The 11,717-nt window shown below is 47.1% G+C and overlaps 1 long non-coding RNA gene across 1 annotated transcript; it reads right to left on the bottom strand.

Moving 5' to 3' along the window:
- Nucleotides 1–9,726: 9,726 nt before the first annotated feature.
- Nucleotides 9,727–11,253, bottom strand: LOC146860077 (uncharacterized). The gene is made up of 2 exons (XR_014979093.1): nucleotides 10,873–11,253; nucleotides 9,727–10,161 (listed from the first exon to the last, which is right to left on the bottom strand). It is a non-coding gene; the product is annotated as an uncharacterized LOC146860077 (long non-coding RNA).
- Nucleotides 11,254–11,717: the final 464 nt, after the last annotated feature.

The following is an 11,717-nucleotide window of genomic DNA, read 5'->3' as shown; positions in this document are numbered from 1 at the left end:
GCGCCAGCATATTCTTCATTTGAGTCAAATATTGGCCCCTTTGTACCGTGTCACTCGTAAAAAGAATGCATTTGAATGGGATAAACCACAGCAAGATGCGTTCAGTCTGGCAAAAGAAGCAATTCAGCATGCTCTGGATTTGTGGCCTGTATGTGATGGTGATGTGGATTTGAATGTGTCTGTACAAGGCCTTTATGCGAATTGGAGTTTGTGGCAGAAACAAGGCAAGAGTAGAGTACCGTTAGGTTTCTGGACCAAAAAGTTACCTGATGCTGGTGAGCGTTATACACCTTTTGAGAAACAGTTACTTGCATGTTATTGGGCTCTGGTGGATACCGAGCAATTGACTTTGGGACATGATATAGTTTTGCGACCTGAAATTCCTATCATGCAGTGGGTTATGAGTTCGCCGAAAACTCACCGAATTGGACACGCTCAAGAGGCGAGTGTGATTAAATGGAAATGGTATATACAAGACAGGGCACGTGTGGGACAAAAAGGAGTTGCATCTTTGCATGAGCAGGTGGCACGGGCGCCATCGACTGAGACTGAGAGTGAATGTTCCGTACCTTTAGTACAGGAGTCTCCTGTTAAGTGGGGTAGACCTTTTGATGATTTGTCGGCGGAGGACAGAAACCATGTCTGGTTTACGGATGGTTCAGCAAGGTTCATAGGGACGAAACGGCATTGGAAGGCAGTGTCCTATAATCCGATCACACAAAAATTGCTGAGTACAACTGGTGAGGGTAAGAGCAGTCAATTTGCTGAACTCTATGCTGTTTATCAAGTTCTGAAACAAGAGTTACCTGGCACATGTCATATTTTCACCGATTCTTGGTCTACTGCCAATGGACTGGCAGTTTGGTTACCGACTTGGCATTCCCATAGTTGGAAAATCCATTCAAAAGAACTGTGGGGAAAAGAATTATGGCAGGAGATTTGGGAAATGCTCCCACAGAGTACTGTTACAATCTTCTATGTGGATGCTCATACCCCGATAGACTCTCTTGACAAATTCTTTCATAATATTGCAGATGAGAAATCTAAAATTGCTGAGGCAGTGGTGGACAGGCAAGATTCTGATATTGCGGGATTGGCGAAATGGGCCCACCAGAAAGCAGGACACTTTGGAGAGAAAGCCACTAGCAGGTGGGCTGCTGATCGAGGAATTTATATTCCCCTAGATTTAATCAAAAATGTTATTCTACATTGTCCCATTTGTCAGCATATCAGGCAGCGCAAAGTGCCCCAAACTGTTAAAGGTCATTTACATCGCTGGAAATTACCCGCTCAAATTTGGCAGATTGATTACATTGGTCCACTTCCTATGAGTAGGAATTGTCAATATGTTTGCACTATTGTTGATACATACAGTGGCCTGTTGGTGGCCCTTCCCTGTAAGCAAGCTACCCAATTGAATACTATTAAAACAGTGGAATTGATTATGATGTATTATGGTGTGCCATTCCAAATTCAATCTGATAATGCATCCCATTTTCGTGGAAGATTGGTACAGGAATTCTGTGTGGAAAACAATATTGAATGGGTGTTTCATATACCATATTATCCACAGGCCTCGGGTCTTGTGGAGAGGTTGAATGGCCTGCTGAAAGACCAGTTACGTAAATTAACAGATGACAAGTATAAGAATTGGCGAGACTTTTTGCCTCAAGCGTTATTGATTTTGAATAACCGTCCTTTTCTAAATGCTGAATCCCCACTTATGCGTTTGTTTCCTCCGAATGTTGATGCTAAGCCCAATGAAATCAGAGAGACTGTGATGTACTGGGAGATTACTCCCGGAGCTTTGGCTCCATGTAGAGCGACCCCAGGGTCGGCAGGTTTAGACTTGCATGCCATGGATGACACCGTTATAAAAAGTAAGGATCGAGTCATCATTGAAACTGGTGTTGGTGTTCATATACCAACTGGAAATTTCGGATTAATCGCCCCTAGATCGGGGCTGGCTGTAAAAGGCATTCAGGTGCTTGGAGGAATCATTGATAGTGATTATCAGGGAGAGATTAAGGTGCTCCTGCTGAATAGCAGTGAGGTTGACTTACTGATACATCAAACTGACCGAGTGGCTCAATTGCTAATAATGCCTGTTTTCAGTGGTGAGATCACAAAAGGCACTGCCCCAACGTTGCTAACTGTACGAGGCCAGAAAGGTTTTGGCTCCACAGATAATCCTGGGGCCAGAGTTTGGGTGCAGTCGCCTAAGAATCCCCCTGAACAAGCAGAAGTCATTGCAACCGGCCAAGACAACACCATTTTAGTTATGAGACCAGGGAAAGATAGCTGGGAAGCAGTCCCGGCTGACAAATGTTACTTACGAGAATGAATAATGCCTGTATTTAATTCTCTTTCAGATCATTCTTTGGACTGTTGCTGCAGGATGTGTCGGCGTTGGACTCCTTTTGGGCTGGTACGACGAGAGAGGAGGGATCCCATCAACCCGGGCTGAGTTGAGAACCCGAGTGTCGCGTTCCTTCGCTGCGTGGGATTCGTCGTCGAACTTTTGGATTACATTAGCCAAACAAGTGACTAAAGCCCCTCATTTCTGCTTGACACCGATGAGATCGGTGACGGACATTCTAGCGACTTGTTTAGTTGCTGTCCCTGCTTCATTGGAGACTTTGACTCATATTTTTAATATATCGAATGCTCGCCCCAATGTTCTTCTGGGCGATTTTGCTGCCCATGAGTATTGCCCCTTGTGTACTGTACTGTCAGACCCGATACCCCCCATCCAGTCCCAAATAGTTACCTATAATATCACACAGGGTGATTTGTGTTTTTTCCTTACTTGTGATCCTAGTGCGATTTCTGAATGTATGCGTTTAAGATTGAAAGGTGCCACTTCATTCACCGCTCATGAACGAACTTTGTGCCTTCAAAGGACACCGAAAACATGTACTTCTGTTCAGAATAACATGACTTGCAAGAGTTTGGTAGTTACCCCCAGTCATTATCGCACGATGTTACTACCTGCCGGATGGCTTTTCTCATGTGGTAATACTTCCTGGCCATATATTCCCGCAAATATTTCTGGAGGCCCTTGTGCCATTACTAGACTGAGCTTGTTAATGTTTTCATCACATCTGAATGCCAACTCTCGTGTGATTCGAGATACAGTGAGGTTACAGGAGGATTGTGACTCATCTTTGCATTTATATTCCAAGTCTGAATACCTTAGCCTGGCTATTTCAATTGTTGGTGTTCCTGCTTTGGCAGTTTATAATGCCAAATCTATTGGGAAAATGGCCTGCTGGATGGTAAAATCCATCAATTATACTTCTACAGTCCTGTCTGACATGCTATTAGACGCCCAGGGTGAACGTAGGGCTATCTTGCAAAATCGAGCGGCCATTGATTATCTTTTGCTTAAACATGGACACGATTGTTCTGATTTTGAGGGTCTTTGTTGTTTTAACTTGTCGGATCATACAAAATCCATTCAAGCTCACATTGATAAACTACATGACTTGACAGAAGAAGTTAGAAAACACATTGACCAGGGCTGGTTTGACTGGCTCTTTAATTGGTTACCTGATTTGCATATGTTACGTCAGATATTAGGAGGTATTCTGATTACTATCGGCATTTTGATTTCTATCTGTTGCTTTATTCAGTGTATTCCTTCACTACTTCAATTCTGCACACCTGGTACTAGACATAGATCAGTTAGCCTTGTTTCATAATATTCTTCCACAGATATTAGTTCTGTTTAATGAATGTATAATAGACTGAAGTCAAGGGTGAAATGTTCTGCTCGATTTTCCCGGCCTTCTTGTGAGGAACAATGATGGAATGTGACTTCAGTCTCTTATCATTCAAGTCTAAGGGTTAGAGTAGTGAATGGAGCCTATTTACTAGGCACTTCGACATGATTCTGTGCTCTTCCCCATAGATCAGGGCTTGCACACATAGCCTAGGGGATAGATTCGTTAGTATTAGGGATAACCTGTCCTGTAGTGAGGGTATTTCATGGAGCTGTGCTGAATTCAGGCCTGGTAGGCCTCAAACGGGAGAGACTCCATCTTTCTTTCTGCTCCGGCAGCTTGGGATGCTTCTAGGTCAAATGTAATGTTTTAGTTATGAGGTGTTATTCGCTTGGAGAGAACCGGTTCAGGCCGGCCCTTATCGAAGGATTGTATTTTTCTTCATGCCGAAGACACTACATCAGGCCGGCCGGCTGGGAACGTGTCCTTGGTACGGGGAGGTACAAGAATTTGGTGGGCGGCAGGTTACAGGCCGGAATTTTCCATGAGGAAACGCACCTCTATATTAGTGAAAGTCTGAGGCAGTTACATGTTCAGTCCGTAGGCGGCATCTAGCCGTTAGCAGTAAAGCTATTACTTATTCCAGGGAAGACAGACGCCATCTTGAAGGCGGAGAAGAACCGAGAGACAGATACTCTCCTAGCAGAATAGCCAGAGAGGAGAGAGTAGCCGATAAGGAAGAGGTCCCAGTGACTCGGAGAAGGGTGAAGAGAACAGCGCATAGTGGTACAGACATGTATCCGAGACTGCGGAGGTGTGACTTCCAGGCGAGCCGAGGCACAGACGAGAAGGGAACCTAGATGACCACTGAGTGCAGGCTACACACTACTAAGGTGATGTCGACCCTTTCTTATTAGAGTGTACAACTTAATCTTTCACTTTTCTTTGCAGGTTATGTGTTATATTGTAATGTTATGTGATTGCGTATGTAATGAGTAATAAAGTATCCAGTTTGTAGTGAACCAACATGTGCTGCGTGTTCTTGTATGAGAGGGTAGCCTGTTCTTCTAGTCAGCTGCGGCTACATGAACAGATGTTAACCCTGATCAGGTAAGTGGTAGCTGAATAAGGGAAAGAGGAGCCCCTCGAACCGGAGAACAGGCTATGCTCGAACTGGCAGTCCTTGTGTGATCTGATGAATAGTGAGACTGATTCCCTTTTTGTATGTTATGGTAATCATAGGATGAACTTCGTATGAGACTGCCGTCTGGGTAGAGAGGTCTGGATTCGTATGGAATCGCGAGGCCGCCACTTGTGATACTGTCGTATGGGCAGAGAGGTCTGGATTCGTATGGGATCGCGAGGCCGCCACTTGTGATACTGTCGTATGGGCAGAGAGGTCTGGATTCGTATGGGATCGCGAGGCCGCCACTTGTGCTGAGACGGCCGTCTGGGTAGAGAGGTCTGGATTCGTATGGGATCGCGAGGCCGCCACTTGTGATACTGTCGTATGGGCAGAGAGGTCTGGATTCGTATGGGATCGCGAGGCCGCCACTTGTGATACTGTCGTATGGGCAGAGAGGTCTGGATTCGTATGGGATCGCGAGGCCGCCACTTGTGATACTGCCGTCTGGGTAGAGAGGTCTGGATTCGTATGGGATCGCGAGGCCGCCACTTGTGATACTGTCGTATGGGCAGAGAGGTCTGGATTCGTATGGGATCGGGAGGCCGCTGATTGTGCTGAGACTGCCGTCTGGGTAGAGAGGTCTGGATTCGTATGGGATCGCGAGGCCGCCACTTGTGACTCTGCCGTCTGGGTAGAGAGGTCTGGATTCGTATGGGATCGCGAGGCCGCCACTTGTGATACTGTCGTATGGGCAGAGAGGTCTGGATTCGTATGGGATCGCGAGGCCGCCACTTGTGATACTGTCGTATGGGCAGATAGGTCTGGATTCGTATGGGATCGCGAGGCCGCCACTTGTGATACTGTCGTATGGGCAGAGAGGTCTGGATCCGTATGGGATCGCGAGGCCGCCGATTATAAGAGGTCTTGGTATGTATAGTAGGAATTCCCTGTCCTAGATATATGTGGTTGCACTATTGTAAATAGGCCCTAGGGAGGGGGTAACGTTCTGGCTGGGTTAGTGAGGCTCTGATGAGCGGGTTCTATCTGATCCGAAAACCCAAGCAGAACACCGGTCCACCGCAGCAATTCCTGTGCTGATTGAGTGGATGGAGAATACCGAGCCTGAGGGAGTCTACTCACCCTCATTACTTTCTGATAGGAACATTCTCGGGCGGCCATCTTGGCAGGTGACGCGCTAGCTTTTCTCCTGATTCAACCTATTTCAGCACGGAATGGCGCCGACGCGCAGCAAACGCGCGCAGCGGGCACGCCGCGGGCGCGCCAAAGGCGCGCCTAAGGCAAGCCCGTCTGCGCCCGGCCGTGCCAGGACGGGCCCAGGGGACCCAACCCCTGTCAATTCTCCAAGAAACAGCGTAACCTATAACTCCCAATCGCTGCATGCGTTGAGGAAGGATACTAACCACAACTGTCTCCACTCGTTGATCATTGCCGACAGGCATGCCCACTGTCCTCACTGCAATTTTAGACTCTAACCTCACAACCTCCACGCGCCCCAGGCCAATATCCCATTTAGGATGTTTCTTCTAAATTGCAGATCACTTCCTAAACACTCTGTCGAATTAGCATTATTAATAGAGGAGCTCAAGCCGGACGCCCTCTTTCTGACAGAGACATGGCTTCAGATTGAAGCTGATCCTGCCATCATCCAAACCCTTCCCCAGGGCTATTCAATACTCAGAGCTGACCTCAAGACCGGCAGAGGTGGGGGCCTAGCAATTATATTCAAAGACACTTTCAACTGTCGAACCGCCATGAACACGCTACCAGACTGTGAAAGCATGGCTTTCTCCCTGGAGTTATCACCAACGAGCACCTTCTCTGGTTTATTGCTCTATCGCCCCCCGGGAGCCCTAGGGCAATTTTGCTCTAATCTTTCCACGTCAGTCGCCGACCTAGCATTGGCTCCAGCCAATTTCACGGTGCTTGGAGATCTCAATATCCATCTAGACGATCTCTCCAATCACATAACTAATGAGCTATTGCTGAGCCACCAAGCATTCCAACTTAGACAGAAAGGATTTGCCCCTACTAGATGTTGAATCACTGGATCTGATCATTCCCAGGGTAACATCAGGCTCTGCCTCTGACCCAGCCCCACCGCAATTTCTCACCCTAGTCATTGACTCCATCCGCTCAGCAATTCTTGATATTTTGACTTCTTCCATCACCTCTGGTACGGTACCCTCTACGTGGAAATGTGCAATGGTCAGGGCCCTGCTGAAGAAACCTAACCTAGACCAATCCAATCTGGCCAACTATCGTCCAATCTCCCTTCTCCCCTGGCTGGGCAAGCTGATTGAGAAACATATTAACACCACACTTGTTGATTATCTGGAATCCAACAATCTGCTACATGATTCTCAAACAGGCTTTCGTCCTCAGCTCGGGACGGAGACTGCTTTATTAGCAGAAACGGAGGAGGCAAGGAGGTTACTGGACCAGGGAGGCACAACGGCAATCATCCTTCTGGACCTCAGTGCCGCTTTTGATACCGTCAACCACAACATCCTGTCTCATCGTCTCAAAAACATGGGAGTGACAGGCACGGCACTAACCTGGTTCCAGTCCTTCCTCAGTGATCGCTTCTTCCAAATTTTTGAAGGAGAAGTGGTGTCCACCCGGTTGCCTCTTAGCTGTGGGGTCCCTCAGGGCTCTGCCCTGAGCCCTACACTGTGTAATATCTATCTGAGTCCCGTGGCAGAGATTGTCCATCCATTCGCCATTAAAATCATCACCTATGCAGATGACACTCAGCTAGTAGTGGCATTAAACAACTCTGAGGGGTCATCCAGCACCCTAGGTCCCTGCCTAGAGGCGGTGGCCGAGTTGATGGAACTCTCGTGCCTTAAGCTCAATGGGGAAAAAAACGAGATTATGTTCTTGGGCAACCCTCAGTCTTCCATTCCCTCTATCCCTACTCCTTCATGGCCAATCTGTCTTGGCCCGGCCCCAGCCCCAGAGGCACAGATTAAGAGCCTTGGTATGTGGCTAGACAGCTCCCTCAATTTTAACCACCAGGCTACTAAGCTTTCAGCCACTTGTCACAGCCTGATGAGAATGCTACGAAAAACCATTCCCCTCCTTCCCTTCCAGGCAAGAAGGATAATGGTACAGGCTCTCATACTCTCCCGCCTTGACTACGGGAATGCCCTATACCTGGGAGCTCCCCAATTTACCATCCATAAACTGCAAACAATTCAGAATTGCGCTGCCCGTCAACTTCTCCAAATACCCCAATGGCAATCTGCCAAACCAGCACTCAGGAGCCTCCACTGGCTCCCAATCTCAGCCAGGATACAGTTCAAAGCTATGCGCCTGGCTCACAGAGCCATGTGGAAAACTGGCCCGGCCATTACCCACTCCCTTGTCACTCCCTATCAACCCCCCAGAAATCTTCGCTCCAGTACCTCTTTTTTGGCCACTCCAAAGATAATACGGAAATCCAGATAGGGTGGACGCTCTTTTTCGTCTAATGCATCAAAACTCTGGAATACGCTTCCAGCTACTTTACGGAAGGAAAAAAATCTGTTGGCCTTCCGTAAACTTTTAAAAACTCACCTTTTTAAGACATCGCTCTAACTGATTCAGCAGACCTGCCTTTTTTCTGTCAACAGCGCTGGGAGGCCTCAGGGTAGGCATGCGCTATATAAATATAATCTCATTCATTCATTCACATGCCTATGCATGCCTAAGGGTGAATAACGAGCCGACCCAGGTACTTTGCTGGTGTAAAATGATTCAGGTTTATTCTGGAAAGCACAAATGCCAGGTGAAATGGTGTTTAATGTGTAAAGCTAATACCAACTGTTAACTGGATGTACAATGTATAATATGTTTTTGTTTTCTAGCACTGGAGACTCAAGGACTATCAGGCACATGCATCAAAAAGAGAGTTTGCGAGTCCTTATTTGCGAATTTCAAGGAATCGCAAATAAAGACTCGCAAAACACGATGCAACAAAAACATTGCGAGAATATTGCGAATCGCTAAAAATCGCTAAATAAATTGCGATTTCGGCATTTGCGAACTCGCTATTAGCGATTTCGCAATTAGCGAAATCGCTAATACCGAAGTCGCTTTTTGATGCATCCTGATGACATCACAACCAGGAAGTGAGCAGCACCAGCCTCATTTCCAGTGCACAGTGTCAGGGAGAGGAGGGAGCTGGCTCTGGGAGCAGAACAGGAGTGTGACAGAGACAGAAGAGAAACTTGTGATATCAAATGGAAGCCTCACAAACAGCAGAGGAGAGCCAAACAGGCAGGAAACGCAAAATTAAATTTGCAGAAAAAGAAATTGACACCCTCATTGAGGGAGTAGTCCACAGCCATGACAAGCTGTTTGGAAAGGCATCATTGAAAGTGGCAGAGCAGGAGAAAAGGAAAATCTGGCTCCGGATCCAAAACAGGGTCAATGCCATTGGGGTGACACACCGCACCATTGAAGAACTCAAAAAACGATGGTACGACTTGCGCAGTCGGGCTAAGGTGCGCATAGCTGACCGCCTGAAGGAGGCAAAGAAGACAGGAGGGGGAACACCAACAGACACTGGGAACACTCCCATGGAGGACTTGATTGAATCCACCATCCAGCCAGAAGCTGTTGTTGGTGTGACCCAGCTGGACACGTCCGGAGCAGCAAACACATCTGAAGGTAAGATGAATGTATGTTTTCTTAGTGTTACAAAATGTAAAGGTAGAACTCGACCACAGTACAGCCCAAGTGCAGACCCTGAACATCCAGTACACAATGCGTTCAGTAGGTGAGGGGCATTATGGGAGATGTAGTCAGGTCAAGCAGTTAAAATGTCAAATCTCAGAGTAACAACCCAAAAAAGCTTAATAGAGTATAAAATCATTTACAAAGGCAGATATTTATTACTGTGCAATTAATATCACAGACATGAAATAATACAGTGTTGCACTGTTTCACCTCACAGATGCGCAACGTGTAGAAGATGTGGATAGCGATTCCCCAGACATGCAGGACACCAGCGCAGGTGAACAGATGGACACACCTGTGGTGCAAATAAATCCCTCACGTCCAACAAAGTCACGCAGGGCTACTGTTCCATCCCTAGTCACCATGGAGTGTGAAGATGATGAGGCTGATGCAACACCAGGTGGCAGCCATGGCCAGACAACTTCCATCACAAAAACACAACCACAGGTCCCCAGAACTAATCACAGAGCCCGGCGTAGGAGAGGAAGAGCACTCAGGACACAGCAGGAGGAGCAACCAAGTGATGTCTGGGGTGGTCTTGAGGGACAGATGCTCCGTATGCAGCGCCTGCAGACAAAAAACACACGATTAGTACAATTGCAAGTTGGCAAGATGGCTAGCAACATAGCAGTACTGTCAGAAAGTGTGCAGCAACTGAGCAAGGTGATGCATGAGGGAAATGTATCCCAGAAGAGACAGCATCGTCAACTAATGCTGCAATTGAAAATGTTTGCTAAATCAAACAATAGATTGGCCACGACAACTGCACTGCTGGCGCGTAGGTCTGTGACCATGCAAACTGAAATGTGCCATTGGAGCGGCGATGTGGCTAAAGCACTGGACCAGGTCACCAATGCAGTTGATTTGCTAAATGCTTCCACAATTGCGGCCAACAATTCGACGCCCGAAGAGGGTAGTGAGGGTGGCTCAAGCCTAAGTAGTGTGGCAGTTCCAGTCCGCACTGCAGGAAGACGCAACACACGCAGCAGTACCCCCGCCGCTTCCAACATAACGGATGACAATGCTGGGTCTGACAGGCGTCTGGGTGTTCGTGGGAAAAAGCGCTAGACTGGCATGTACAAGTGCATTCCACTATGGTGACGTAACCATTTATTTGGATTTGACTTTTCACAGACTGACAAGTGAATTGACATTTGCAAACCACTTATGTCCATTGCACTGGTCAGATTACAAGTGTGCTTGAACACTCATGGCAATTTTATTTAATTAAAGAATACTTTGATAGCAATAGTCAGTTTCTGTGTCATCATTACTCACCTCAGAAATAATTTTGTGTGATGTCAAATCTTCTCCTACGCCCTTCTGCTGCGCCTGCCCCTTGTGCTGCATGGTGTTGTGGCACTTGCTGGTTCCCATCCTCCGAATCGCTGTCAGACACCTCGATGTCCATTCCTCCCCTTGTCGCTATGTTGTGCAGCATGGCACATGCCGCTACTATCTTGCAGCATTGTTCAGGGTTGTACTTCAGTGCTCCACCGGTCTTATGTAGACATCTGAATCGGCTCTTCAACAGCCCAAATGTGCGCTCTATGATGTTCCTTGTCGAAATATGTGCTGCATTGTACCTCTGTTGATTGGCAGTTGTGGGATTGAGGTAAGGCGTCATTAGGTAATTACGCAAGGCGTATGCGCTGTCACCTACATGTAATGGAGCAAAGAGTCAGTGGCAGCTTCACATTGACATACGTACAATGACAGTGATAAACTATAACACATATTTACCAAGCAGATGTCCCTCTCCAAATTCTCCCCTGACAAGACGGGTGTGTATGCCACTTTGCCTGAAGATATAAGAGTCATGTGCACTCCCTGGAAATTGCGCAACAATGTCAGTGATAATGTTTTTGGCATTGCAAACGACCTGAATATTGAGGGAATGGTAACATTTCCTATTTCTATATATATATTCCTGTGTTGCAGGGGGACATATTGCAACGTGGGTGCAATCAATACAACCCAAAACATGTGGGAAACGAGCTATCTGGTAGAACTCCTGTTTGGTTTTTGCAAGGTCAAGCGCGGTGGTAGGGAACTTGATATGAGACCCGATCACGGCCATCATGGCATCAAGGAATGCTTTCAATATTCTTGAAAGTGCGCTT

The sequence above is a fragment of the Triturus cristatus genome, chromosome 3_1 (genome assembly GCF_964204655.1).
Source record: "Triturus cristatus chromosome 3_1, aTriCri1.1, whole genome shotgun sequence".
Taxonomy (NCBI): Eukaryota; Metazoa; Chordata; class Amphibia; order Caudata; family Salamandridae; genus Triturus; species Triturus cristatus.
Note: the sequence above shows the minus strand (reverse complement) of the source record. Positions and strands in the feature narration are given on the sequence as shown.